Here is a 14,643-nt window from a genome sequence, read left to right on the forward strand (position 1 = left end):
GGAAAACAAGCTGGGGAACACCTAATGCCAAGGTGCACCCCAGGGGGGAGCCCACAAACATTACTTTCAAAAGTTAGGAGTCTTTGAGGGGCTTCAGGGACCTTCCAGCCCTGGGGGTAACACTCACCAGCTGCTGCAATTCATCATCACTGGCAAACCCAACAACTTCTGAAAGACTGTGGGGGTCCTGGAGGGGCTCACCCCACAGCTGCCCCTTAAGGAAGGCTGAAGCATCATCAGTCTGACCCATGCTTTGATGGGATCAGGCTGAGTTTCTTTTTGGGCAGTTTCAGAAATGGCATCAGTGTGCCAAGTATCAAGACAGTCAGTACCCGAGAGCAACCCCTAGAAGGGGGCTGCCAGTCAGCTGCAACCAGACAGCCAACCCAAGGTTTAGAAGAAGATACAGCAGCCCTGAAACCAGCTCTGAAAAAAACACATTTTCTTTTTTTTTTGGTGCCCATGCACCATGTTCTGCACCATGTTCCAGCAGCGAGAGGCCAGAAGCAGCTCCGTGCCCTGACTGATGCTGCTTCCAGCAAAGCCATGTTTAAACTTTAGGAAAAGAAGGGGGAGATCAAGCTACAGCACCTGTGTCAACCAGAAATCCCCCTCTCCTCTCCACCCTGCTCTCAGTGCCTTTGGGAATTGCTTCACAGTCGTGGCCAAGAGTTGGAGAGGTGCTGGGAGGCTGCAGGAGGTGGCTGCAGCAGCTCCCCGGTTTCCAGCACCTTCCCAGCAAAGCCCCAAATTCTGCTGCTGCCCCTATGACACATGGGATGTCCCCAACCCATCCTTGCAGCATTCAGAGACTGTGGTGGGATCCTGGATCCAAAAAAAGCCTGGAAAACATGACACAGATGGACTCTTGAGATGCTAGAGAAACAACCCAAACTTTTCCAAAGTCTCCTTAAGACTCAAGAGGTGAAGGAGACCAACTCAGACAAGATATGCAGAGCAGAGCTGCTCATCTTTGAGAACAATGAAGGGCTCTGCTCATCCCTATGGATCAGGTCAGCACTTCACCCTATGGATTAAGGCAAGGCCAGAAGAACACAGATAAATCTTGCAGGAGACACCTGGTGAAGAAAACCACCAAGAAGCCCAGGCACCTATCAACCAGGTCCTGCAAAAAAATATCAGGGATCTGGACTGTCTACCTCTTATAGAAGCCCAGGGCAAGACAAACTTTTCGTGGAAAAGGGAAAATTCAAAGCTGCTTTAATTCCATGGTGGATTCTTCACCCAGCTCATGCTTCCTAACTCATTAGCTGCCCTCGGATTTTTCCCTGACAGCAGGATCCCTCGTTTTGCACATCCCAGAATAGTATTTACTGAGCAGCACTCCTCACTATGATTAAAACAATATCAGGCACTAAAAATATACAGCTCCTGGGGGAATCCTGCCTGCCCAAGCCAGCAAACTATTTAAGAGACACCAACGAGGAGTTTCTCTTCAATTAAAGGCAAAGCAGGTCCACGCTTAGCAACAGAGAAGTCAAGAGGGATGAAAAGCAATGCAGGGAAAATGGGTGCTGGGGAAGTGGACATCCACCAGTGATGAAGCCCAGTGCCTGGGGATGACCCCAGGTATCATCTCAGTCCCCTTCCATGTGGCTTCTGCCTGCAGGAGGTGCCACCGATGCTCAAAACATCTTCCCATATTGGTCCAACCACTAATACAGCTCCTGCCAGCACACCAACAAAATGCCTGTGTGGAAGCAGCTGGTTATTCAAGCAGCCCCCCTGGCTAGATACAAGGCATCAGGGATAATATTTTTATTTTTCTAGCAAGCAAACTATCAGGCAATACCCACTCCCAGTCCTCAGCAGTGAGGAAACATTCCCAAGAGCTTCTCTCTATGGCAGTCACCCTACACGTTTGCCAATCCATCCATTCTTTGCACATTATTTCCCCGTTTCCAGCCTAATAACATCCCCCATTGGGTTTTCCCCATTTCTTTCTTGTGACAATATTGTCTTTTTACTTAATTACTTCTTCCCCCTCCTGGGGCTCTCCCCCCCTCACCAGGGCATTGCCCATGGGCTGCAGAACCTCCTTTGGAGCCAAAGTGTTTCTGGGCCAGCACAACCCAAGAGCTGCAAAGCCTCGTGCCCTCCACCAGCTAAATAATTAATAATCCCTTCTCTGATCCCATAATTAACAAGGCCATCACCAAGATCCCACCATGGGAAGCTTGCTGGTGGAGATCAGCCTCTAATGGATGCCCCATCACCTTTAGCAGCTTGGAGAAAGGCAAAGATCCTGGGGCAGGTCCTTGCACAGCAGCCCCCACACTGAGCTCTGGTTTGGAGCTCAATTCCCTTTGATCTCCCCTTCATTAGACTTTCTCCTTTGCTTTCAAATGTAATTAATACTCCCCTGATCAAAAGCCTCAGTACGAGGAGAACTTTAACAACTCTTGTTGCACCCTGTGTTCCCATCAAAAGGAGGGCTCAGGCAGAAGGGAGGAATTTAGAGCCTCAAAACTGAGGTGATTTCCCCAACCCTCACCATCAGGACCATCAGAAGAAGCAGAGCATACCCTGTCCCACTTCTTCCCAGTATCCCAAGGACATCCTCCAGAGGACTCCAAGACCTACATGATGGTTGCCAAACCCCACCCACCCCACCAGCTGCACCCAAGGGGGAGGACCAGGGAAACCACCCAAGTGCTATCACCTCTCTCCTGAGCTGGGGGACGACCATATCCTACCTAACTCAAGAGTCTACAGCCTTAAAACTCTTTTCCAACTAGGATTCTGTAGTAACATTCATGGTGTTTCCACATCCAGTCCCAACACACCTCAATTCTTATCACTCAGCATCAAACTCCAAGATTTGAGTGACTCTGATCCCCTCCCCAAACCCATTAACTAAAAACCAACAGCTTTGCTGCTGGGCCACTGGACCCACAATCAGATCCTGCAAGAGCTACATCATCAAAACTCCCCTGGTTTAACCTCCTCCATTGCCACAAACCTCCAGCAGACATCCCACAAGTTCTCAACTGGCCCAAGCCCTAGTTGCTGAGCTGGGGGGGAAGAGCACAGATCTTGCTGGGATCACCCATAAAACCCAGCCTACTCCCTCCATCCCAGCACCTTTCATGGACCATCAGATGCTCCTTGCAAGGCTCAGCATCCCAGGGTGTCTCCTCTGTCAGCCACGTGGGCTTCACCAACCAAACCCACCCAGGATGCCACCTCCTCCAGGACAGACCAGGAGCAACCAGGACACTGCCCACCCAACCCACAATGGGTCCCATGGGCAGGGCATTTTTTCTGCACAAGTATCCAACAGAGAACCACCACTGGAGCACGTTCAGGGGAGGGATAATAAAACCAAGTGACACCAGCCACCACCAAGGCCACCAAAGTGTAGCAAGGAGCAGAATAATTTTTTGTAAGTGATTTGGGTTAGTGCCATGGTGTTTTGGAAGCTGAGGGGGTGACCACCCCCTCATCCTCATCCTGGGAGAAGCTGCTGGAAGCTCCCCCAGTTCCCATCCCTGCCATGGGAAGCTGGATGTGCCCCTGCCTGTAACACATTCCAGAAAAGGAAAGGGAACTTCAAAAAAAACATTAAAAAATACACCTGTGATGAGGTGAAGGGAGGGTGGTGATGGGGAAGGTATTAAGATCTGGCCATGGTTTCTCTTGATCCTCGTAGATTAAATTAGATTTTTTTTTTCCTTCCCAAGTTGAACCTGTATTTGGCCTTTTCCAGTAACTGAGGAATGCAAAGCTCCCTGTCCTGGTCTGGATTAAGGAGCCTTTGGGTGGATTTCAGTGTCTCCAAGAGGGGGTTGGGTGCCAGCTGGGCCTGAACTTGACATATATTAACAATATCCATCAAACAGCCCTCAAACTCCCTGCTCAACTTCACAACCCAACTCGTGGCAACAGAAATCAGCGTTTTGGCACAACAGGGAAGTAACACAGATGGGAGACAGGACAGAATCCCAAGAAGTACATTTCGGAGAAAAAAGCAATATATAAAGCAATGTGGGTTTTTTTGTTTTTTTGGTTTTTTTTTTACACACCGTGTATATATATATATATATATACATACACCAGGTCTTTCAGAAACTCCATTTTGAAAACCATTTGTTTCCGTTTCCCATTTCCCAGGACTTCCCATTAAGAACTTTAGGATTCATGCCCCTGTCCGGGTGCCAGGGATTCTGTCCCAGTTCTGCCCCAAAAACCAGAGGGCAGAACTCATATCTGTTCCCCCCCCTTCCACCCTCCCAAGAGAAGAGAAAAAGGGGAATGAGGACGAGAGGCTTTGAAGTTGGAAACTCGAAGTGCAACTCGCTGACTCCAACAGGGGAAGGGCAGTGACACGTGGATAAGGAACAAAAATACGAATATATACAAATATATACATACATCCCGGGCTGGATGCTGGCAGGGACGGATGCCTGAGGGCTCCAAGGCTCTTCCAGCCCCCGATGGATGTGGATTCTGAAGAGCAGGGGAAAGGAACGCAGGGGAAGAGCACCGAAGCGAGGAGGGGAGGGCAGAAGGGCAGCGGCTCCTCCTCTCCTTGACTTTATCATATAGAATCTGGGCAGGAAATGGGAGGGAAAATCGACCTCCCTGTGTTCCGCCCCTCTCCGATCTTTCAGGGTCCTAAAGAGCCTCTCTAAGGTCCACTCAAGCCTGGTCCCTCCGTCCCAGCACAGACCCTCTGGGGACCATCAGGGCCAGAAAGCATCCCATGATGTCTCCTCTGTCAGCCATGTGTCCCTCCCAACTTAACCTTCCCAACCTGCACCTCCCCAGGACGAGCCAGGGACAATCAGGAGGTTTCTGGAAAGTGTGGATCCAACCCTCAGCCTTTACTGTGCACCCCCCGCATGGGGCAAAGCATCCTTTCCCTTTCCCCAGGCAGGCTGGGCAAGGAGGTGCTGATCTCACGTTTTTATCCCCCAGCCAGCAGTCTGCAGTTTTGCCGAGAGGAAAACTAAACCAGCATCCACAGCCTGCTCAGCTCTGCCTGACTACATCTTGCCCCGAGACATCGGAATTTTGGTAAGGGCACCTTGCCCTCCTGCAGCATCCCCTCCCACACCATCCTTTCCCCCTCCAACTCAAAGACAAAAGGAATTTTTTTACACCGACATTTGCCTTTTTTGGGGTTGCCAGAGCTTTGCTAACCATGTCCCCTCTTTTGTGTCAGCCAGGACAACAGCGTGTCCCACACAGGGATGTGCCAACACCTGAGCCAAGGTCATTACACCCAGGTGACGTTTCCCAGCAGGCACATCCAAGGGGTTGGCATTGCTCCCTGGCACCGTCAGCCTGGCCAGACCGTGCAAAGTCACAGAAGGTGACATTTTCCAAAGAATTTAACTCGCCCTGATAAAAAGCTGGCTAAAAAACTCCTCCTGCTTGTACATACCCCTGCTGGGAAACACTGTTCGAGGGGTGTTGGGGGGAACAGGCTGTTTTTACGGGCACTTACTAGGGGAAAGGAAAAGGAATGAGGTAGGAACCACACGAGGAGATTATTCCCTTTGTAAAGTCACTTGCTTGGGCTCTGGTTTTGTGCTGCATCAGGCATGATGAGACACATCGGCTCAAGGCAAAGGGAGAACACGATGCTCTCATCCACTCAGGCAACCCCCAGTGCCCCCCCTCTTAGCACAGTTCAGTTTCCTCTCCCCAAAAACATTGGCTTTTATTCCACCTGCAAAGGACAAGGAAACTGAGCCACCCAGCTCCATACCAAGCCCTGGCAGACCTCTGGTATTTTGGGAACTGGCTTCAGGTCCGCTTAAAAATTTTGTTTGTGGATTTTGTTCCTTTGCCTCCTTGAAGAAAGCAGGGGAAGGATGCATACTTCGTGATCAAGAGCAGGGAGAAGCCTGAACTTCTGGGCTGGAGGAAGCTACCAGGAAAAACGGTGATTTCAGGATGTTTGCACAGCCTTTCCCTTGCCCAGAGCTGCTCCTGCTACCAGCACAAACTCAAGCAGGGCAGCAGCTGGAAAACCTGGCTCAGGAGCTTTATCTTGCCCTAATTTTGTCCTGAGAAGCTCAGAGGGTGGGGAATGGGGTGTCCTGCCACCCCTAGGATGTCCCCTGGGGCCCTGCCTGCCAAGCTCTGGGTGCTCCCTGCTCCTGAGATGCTGTGTGGGTGAGGAGTAAATTTAAAAAAACTAAAGGAGACCCAACACTCACCCTGAAGACTGGGGAACCCAAGCACAAAAAAAACCCCAACTCCAAAGGACAGAAAAATACAGAGCAGAAAGGACACTGTGTGCAGCCCTGGACAGCCTGGCCCTGCTCCCACCACACCTCATCCAGATTTTATCCTCCAGCAACACAAGGATCCATACCCAGGGATCACAAACAGCAGAAACCACACTCAACCCTTTTGCAAGTGCAGGATGAAGGCAACAAGGATTTTTGTGGGTTTTGGGTTTTTGGGTTTTTGTTTTTTGGGTTTGTTTTTTTTGTTGGTTTTTTTTGGTTTTTTTGTTTGTTTGTTTGTTGTTTTTTGGTTTGTGGTTTTGTTTTTTGTTTTTTTTTCTTTGTCTGATTGTCTCTTCTTTCATAGTTCAAACCCAGCCCACACCACCTTCTCCCTTCCTGCCTCAGGCTGCCAGCATTGGGTCTTCTACCACTTAAAAGCCATTCTAATAGCACTTAAGGAGAACACAAAATTACTCTCACCTCCTTTTCCACTCAGGCAAAATTCCCCCACAGAGCCCGACAGAGATGTCCCCATGCAGGGCTGTCCCTGGCAAATCCCACCCTGCAGCAGGCTGGAAAAAACTCATTCAGCTCTAAACATCATCAGGAAGCATTAAAAAAAGGATGTCTCTGGACAGGGAAACAGCCCAGCAGCAAAAGCTGGGAGATATTAAAACAAACAGCATGAGCACAGAACATGGGGAAATGTTTTTGCAGGCTCAGTTGATTTCAATTGCTCCCCTTGCCAGCCCAGCACACTACTTTATTTTGGTTTATTTTACTGCCCCTCTGCACATTCCACAAAAAAAAAAAAAAAAAAAAAAAAAGAAGAAGGAATACATAAGCTCAGGAAAAATTTCCTATAAAGGACCCCCAGGAATACAAGCACCAGGAATTACCATCAGAGTCTGGAGACACTTCTGGAGACTGAAGTTATGGATGTTGTGGAGTTTGGGGGTTTCCCTCTCTCCTTCTTTCTTTTCTAGCAGTCTGACATAACATCTCAGAGGTACTTGTGAGCCCTGGTAACTTATTTCATGCCAGGACAGATGCTGATCCCAGCAGCAGGGGAGTAATTCCCAGTAAATGGAGTTCCTCCAGGGGACACGGCGCAGGCTTGGCTGCTCACCTTTGATACCCGCTGAAACAGCTTCTAAAACAACAGCTACATAATTTTTTTTTTTATAAAAATTTTTTGTAATGGAAAAAAAGGAAACAGGTGAGGAGAAATATGCCAGTTTGTTTTTTCTGATCTGTTTCCTCATCCCTGAGCTCCCCCAAGGACACGGCCCAACTCATTTTGGGATTCAGCACCAGAGTTGAGACCATTTTTGGGGAGCAGGGAAGACAGGACAGACACTTTCTTGAGGGGAGCATCTTCCCAAGATTCCTCTTCTGCAGGTGAAAAGCAGCCCCACATCTACAGCAATTCTAGGGGGCAGGGATGTGCCAGGAGAAGATCCAGGAGACATCTCACAAGCTTTGGCCTTCAGGCTTGCAGCAGGGATGTGCCTCCAAAAGAAAAAAATCCATCCCTCCTGCCTGGTCCCAACACCTCCTCTGCCTCCCTCCACCTGGGAGAGCTTCGTGTGGGGGAGGAAGGGAAGAAAACCCTGGTGAGATGGCAACCTGCAGCCAACTGTGAGCACCCTCAGCCCCCAGGGGATAGCACCCTATCCCATGGGAGGGTGGATTTTATCTCTGGTTTGTCCCCTTCCAGCAGATGCAATGCTTTGGGGAGGAGACACGACACCCAAATGCAGGACCTGGGGTTTGGGGGGTTCTGGACAGTCCCAACAGAACTGCAAGCCAGGCAACAAGAGCTTCCAAGCCCTGATACAAGATGATGGCACAGCTCAAATCTCACAGAACTGTCATGGGACACAAAGCAGCAGCTCCAAAATTAACAAGGATTAATTTTGTCCAACTTCCAGCATGGGTAGAGCTGGCACTTTCCTTTGGCAGTGCAGAAGTGGAACAGATCCATCTGGAGAGCATCCTCCAGATGTACCAGCACCACTGACACCCTACACAGCCCATCAGCTCCTCTCCCCCAGAGCCAAAACCCAACCAGAGCCCAAACTGAAGGTGAGGCAGGCAGAGAGAGGTGCAGGGTGCCAGACCCCCTGCCAGGAGCTCAGACACCCATCCCCACCCCACCCAAACATGCAGCACCCTCCCTCGCTCCTGCCCACACACCCACAAAGCTCTTCAAAGAAAGCAGTCTATTTTTCCTAGGAGTTTTTAAGGCAGGAAAATAAACAGGCAGATACTGGAGTTGCTTCTGTCCTTAAGCACCTGGCTCTTCCTGAAGCAAGGGAGCAAAGCAGACAGCCATGGGTAATCCAAGCCTTGTAGCAAATGTCTTTAAGATGGAGAGGTTGAACCCCCGGAACTAAAGTGATGCTCTCTGAAGTTTTAGACACCAGCACCCGCATCTCATCACTGGCTCTGAAGCAAAGAAGGTTTCAGGCAAACTTGTCTAATCCTTCCCAAGTTAGGAAGATTTAAATTCTTTGCATTTCCATCGAGTGTGTTGTAGCTCGCAAGGAGGAACGGATCCTCTGTAAGAAACAGCAAGAAAAGCAGAGTCAAGTATGCGTGGGGTTAGGAATGCTGCTTCATGGTGGCCTCACAGGACCTTTCAGTAAAAAAATAAATCTCTCACAGCATTATTTATGGCATTTTTCCCCCCAAAGCTCCAAACCAGCCAGCTGTATTTTGTTCAGCCTGTCCCAAAAGGCTTCCAACCAAGAGGAGATGGAACACGTGCTGGATGCTTCTGAAAGCCAGGAGTGAGCACAGCTGGGAAAGCCTCAGGTTGCCCCAGTCCCTCCAAGGTCCCCATTTCTTCTTGGAGAGATTCAGGAGGAAGAAAGGAGAGGAAAAGGAGACCACATGTTGTCCTGGTGCTCCCAGCACCATCCAGACCAGCTCACCCAGTTCCCAGCCCCAGCTTCTCTGGAGTACAAAAGAATTTGAGACATGACTTGCAGGGGTTGTTAAACCCTCCCAGTCCTGTTAGGAGAGGAATTCAATTCCTCCTCCACACCATTTGGGGTGAGTGGGCACCCCCAGGCAGCTCACCTGGCTCCAGGAGCTTTTGCTTTTAAGCCAAGATGCCAGGGGTAAGTTAGAAGCTGATAGAAATCCAGGGGAATTACAGCCATGTGAAGAGCAAGAGCAGAAGGTAGGAAGGAGCTGCTGGGGGAAGAGCTGTAAACCCAGGGCCAGGAGCAGAAAAAGGGATGAGCATTTAAAGCCTCTTTTCCTCATTTCCCAGTAGAACTTGGGAAACAAGGGCAACACCTCACTCGTCTTCATTTCCTAAGCTCTTGAGATGGTCCCCCCAAAAAATGTAAATCCCCAAGATCTGTAGGCTGCAAAAGCCCTTTCCACCAGGCTGGTGGATGGATGGTTCCTTGCTAAGCCAAACACAACCCAACCCTGTCTGCAGCTCCATGGGTTTTTTCCAATGGGATGGGATGATGTCCCTGGCCATGGGCCTTGCTTAGGAGCATCCCACCAGGACAGGGGACAGTGCAGCACCTGCCATCACCAACATAAACGTTTCTTCCTGGAAGGAGGAGAGCAAACATCAACCTGAGAAGGAATTGCAAAAAGGCAGCACCATAGAAATAAATAAATAAATAAATAAATAAATAAATAAATAAATAGAAGCCCTTCAAAGTCGGCTCCTCAAGGTTTGAAGGAACGTGGCCTTAATTTCATCAACTGTGAAAATCCATTAGCATCTTACTAAAGTCCATTTAAAATATTCATCTGGGGGATATTTTATGCAAAACTGCTGCCACATCTTAAAAGCTTCTGCAAAACATCACCAGCCACCTTGTGTCTCCTCTCCTGGAGGGTTTAGTGAGGGTTGGAGCAGGCACAAGAGCATGGGGCAGCCCAAGGGAAGGGACAAGCAATGGAAGGAGCCCCTCGAGCTTTGAAGGAATAAAATCCAGAGCCAAGTTTGGCTGGGTGGTGCTGCTTTTCCAGCTCAGCTGCATCCACAAGTCCCCACAGCACGGGAAGGGGGGATGTGCAGACCCTGTGGCATCAAAAGGTTCATTCCCAGCAGCCCAGCCCAAATCCCAGAGGGATTTCCACCCCCCACGAGCTCACAGGAGATCCTGGGAGCAATTTTTGGCTTTTTCCCCCTGCGAAACCACCCTGGTTGTTTATTTAACAAACCCCAGCTCTGCCACAGTGGGGAATTTGAAGGCAAGAACCTCTCTGCTGTGGCCTGTGATTAACAAATGGTATTATTAGCAAACCAAAGGGATCTTTGCCAGTGCCTATAAATACAAGACAGCAGTGACTCAGCAAAGCTGTAGCTCTTTCTTCTCCCCCCCTCCCATAATTTCCCAGGTACTTGCGTCTTGGGGTGTGCATGTCCTGGCTCCAGGGATGCTGCACAGGTCGTCATGGAAACCCAACGCTGCTGAAATCATCCCTGTTCTGGAGAATCCAGCACTGAATTTCCCAGGGATACCCCAGGCAGCCATGGGGCCAGGCTGGGGCAGAAATTGGAAGGAAGAAAAAGATGTTTTAAGATTTGTTTTGGCTTTGTTCGCTTTTTTTGTTTGTTAAAAAAAAAAAAATATTGCTGGATTTTAAGGACTCCCATGTGGCAGGGAAAATTCTCTGTTGTCTTGTATGAGGCTGTGCCAGGCACCTTGCCCTTGTCCAGCCCACCTGCTAAGCCACAGCCAGGACATGGCATGCTTTGTATTTTTTTTAATTAGCAAAGTTATCTTGGCCAGAGCAATCAAGGGATGATGACATGAAATGAAAAAGCACGTTGTAACGAGGGGTTTCCCACTGAAACTGGGAAGATTTAATACATCTATCCACAAAAAACATGCAGAAGAGAAACATTTGAGGTTTCTAATGTCCTTTCAGCCATCACACCCAGCCCCAAGGAACAAAACCATTCGAGCTTAAAGGATTTTCATTTGCAAATCCACCACACGAAGCAAGGCCCTGGAGCAGAAGCAGCAGAAGTTTTCCAGGGAGGGGGAAAAAAAAAAAAAAGAAATCAACCCAAAAAAACCCCACAGAAGTGTTGGCAACACCCAAATTTCTGTGCTTTTGTCTGAGTTTCAAAGAGCTGTTTGCTGCAGCATTCAAAGAAGCCGCCACCACAGAAAAGAAGCTCCCTGGGATTTTGCTTTTCCAGTCCTATTGAAAAAAAAAAAAAAAAAAAAGAGATTTGGTTTCAAAGCAATTTGATAGAAATATCCATACTGGGTAACCAGCAGATCACAACTGGGACACATCAGACTCTCCTGGACCAGATACCACTGGGAATGGGCACTGCTGGGGGAGAGAGGAGCAGTAATTAATACCCATTATTATTAAGTAGTACTACTCCTTTTTTTATTTCTAGGTTGGTATCACTGATTAATGAAATAAGAGGGAGGGGGTGGCCTAAACAAGCAGATTTTGTCCCCCATCCTAAGTCCTACCCCCAAAGCCTGCAGCCAGCTCTGCAGAAGCTTCCCAGGCCCAGAGGTCCCCCTGGTTAATTATTTATCATTGCTCACTATAAAAAAAGTTGAAAAGGAAACTTTCCCATGCAACACAAGCAGGGACACCTCTCCCTTGCCAGGGCTGTGCTCTCCTGTTCCTGGGCTCAGCCCTGAAACACCAAGCAGCAGGTGATGCTGGAATTACACCCAGCAACCAGAGATTCCATCTCCTCATCCCAGCACCACAATGATCTCAATAAAGAAGGAATTGAATGGGCTCTGGGGAGAGAACATCCAGAAATCCTTAAATCCAAATCATCTCCCTGAGCAGCCCCTGTGACCAGGGGACCTGATTCCAAGGGATGCTCCAGTGACTCCTGCAGACTTGGCCTTGGGAATCTTCACTTTGCTTTTAGAGACTCCCTTGGCCATTTGGGGTCTTCAAAGCCAAGGAGGCAGCAAACCTGAAACACACTGATTTTATCCTTTGTATTTATAGGCATCTCCCCAGCCTGGCCACACCAGAGCATCTGAGCCCTCACCAGCTCTGTCCCCACAGAGGAAGGAGAAGAGCCAGAAACTCAGATAAGGTCACAAGCAAAGCTTTTAAAAATTTAAGTGAAGCCCAAGGAGTTGGCCTAATCCTGCAGCCAGGCACTCTGCAACACATGAAAATGAGATTAGCACAAGGTCCCCTTGGTGCAGGCAAGGTCCATCTGCTTGGTATTCCCCTTGCAGGAGGTCTCCTGGAGGACAGGAACAAGCTCAGAGATCCCAAGGACATCTCCCACCCCAGCTCAGGCATAATCATCCTGACAGGTGTCAGATGGGGGGGGGAAGAAGGGGTAATTTTGGGTCAAATCAGCATTTCAGTACCAGGCACTGCTGATGCTGCATCCCACAAAAGGAAAGGAAAGTGCAAGGGAAGCTGGAAAGCCCTCTTCCAAAGCTTTGGGGAGAGGCTCATTTTTCCTTTCAGCATTTATTTGGGTAGGATTTTTGTTGTTGTTGTTGTTTGGGGTTTTTTGTGGGTTTTTTTGGTTTTTGTCTTTTTAAAAGCAGCTGGAAAAACCCACTTTGCTGGGGGTCCTCCAAGCCCAGCCTGGCTGCATCCCTGCTTCCTCCCTGCTCCTTCCCACCTTTTGGCAAGCTTTCCACTCAAAAAGACAAGATGCCAAATTCCAACCCCACAGCCATGTGCAAGCTCAGGATAGAAGAGGAGAGGCTTTAAGGCTTGACCCCACTAAATGCTCCCCAGGGACTAAACTCTGAGCTCAGGCTGAGGACCAGAATCACTTTGATTCACCCTCCCGACACCCTCCCCTGCTCTCCTCAAGCACTTTCACTCCTAACTCAGAACCCAGAGGGAAACTGAGGCACGGGGTGGGGGGGGGGTGGGTGTAGGCAGCCTACCAGCTCATCAGAATGCAGCCCCCAGGGATTTTCAGCCCCATAATCTCCACTGAAGCCTCTCAGCATACACCTCTACCTCTCCAAAGCCAAAAATGTGCCCATTTAAGAGCAATCCCAGGTGCCTCAGGGGGCCCTTGGTGGGGCTTGAGTCTGCTCTCTGGTGGAAAACAATTAGCAGCCAAGTCAGGTGATGCTGTGCTCAAACAGAAGGGAAAACTGCTGAAGAAACAGACTGTGGATTTTTTGTTGTTGTGTGTTTTTTTTGTTTCTTTTGGTTTTGGGTCCGTTTTTCTTTTTTTGGGGGGTTTGTTTTTTCTTTTTAATGAGACAGAAGGGTTTTGCTAATCTAGGAGGATCCCTGAGAAAGGAGCTGTCAGGCTCAGAAATGACTGCAATCAGTCACTTCATTCCATAAAAGCCCAGTCTCATCCTTGATCCTGGGGGATTCTAACACCCTTTCCCCATGGAGTGTCTCTTGGTATTACCCCCTCAGATGGAGGCCGGGAGAAAGGGAGCTACCCCCAGTCATCAGATGGGTTAAAGCAACCTCAATCCCTACTTCCTAATTAAACAGCCTTTAAACTATTGCTTTAAGGTATTGCTTTCAGCTCTTGCTTTGGTTATTTTTCTAGAGCTGGTAACTACCAATTAATAAGTAGGTGCCTGAGCTGTTAGATTGCTCAGACTCAATTTTCAATTGCTGTCCTTTAGCCCAACCACATTATTATTATTATTATCCTTTCCAATAAAATTTTGCTCCCTGGGTACATGCCCTCAGCTCTGCCACCCTAAACCCACAGAGGACACCCCTGGCCCAGCCCCAGCTCAAGCCCCAGCAGGATTAGGCTCAGGGAGCTGCCCACCACTGATTTCCAGCCCTGTTTGCACAGAGAAGCCAGCCCTGAGCACGGGTGATTAATAGTGGTTTTGCTAGTAAAACAAGAGGCCATTAAGAACACTAATATTTGCTCTCCCTACTCTCTGCCTACTTCATTTCATACTTCAGTGTGAGCCCCATGGGCTTTCCTTGACAAGGAATTAATCTGGCCTGGAAGCTGCATTTATTTCCCCTGCTCCAGACCCGGAGACCCCAGCTGGGAAGGCAAGGATGCTCCCAGCTTTGTCCACCCGGGGATAAATCCCAGACTGGGATATAAGTAATGAGGGTGGGACGAGCCTTCTGCAGGGATTATTTTCTTTCTCCTTCTTGGTTTCTTCCCATATTTTTGGCAGGTTTTTCCCCCAGTGTGGCTGGGACCTGAGGCGCTCCCTGGGCTCGGTGCTGCTAACACACATTTCTGCATTCTCCCATCTCTCCTTGCTTAATCTTCAGGGAAAGGGAATTGACAAACTGGTGAAAAACTGACTGACTGACACTCCAATCAAAATACAAAAGAAACAGAAATAAATGGGTCTGAAAAGAATCGCTATTTAATTAGAAATTACATCTGTGCCAGCGAGCCACGGCAGGGAAGCAATAAATCAGTGAAGGGCACCTGCCAGCAGCATGACAATGGGGACAGCTCCATCCCAGGGCCACCACA

This window comes from Heliangelus exortis, chromosome 11, assembly GCF_036169615.1.
Source record: "Heliangelus exortis chromosome 11, bHelExo1.hap1, whole genome shotgun sequence".
NCBI lineage: Eukaryota > Metazoa > Chordata > Aves > Apodiformes > Trochilidae > Heliangelus > Heliangelus exortis.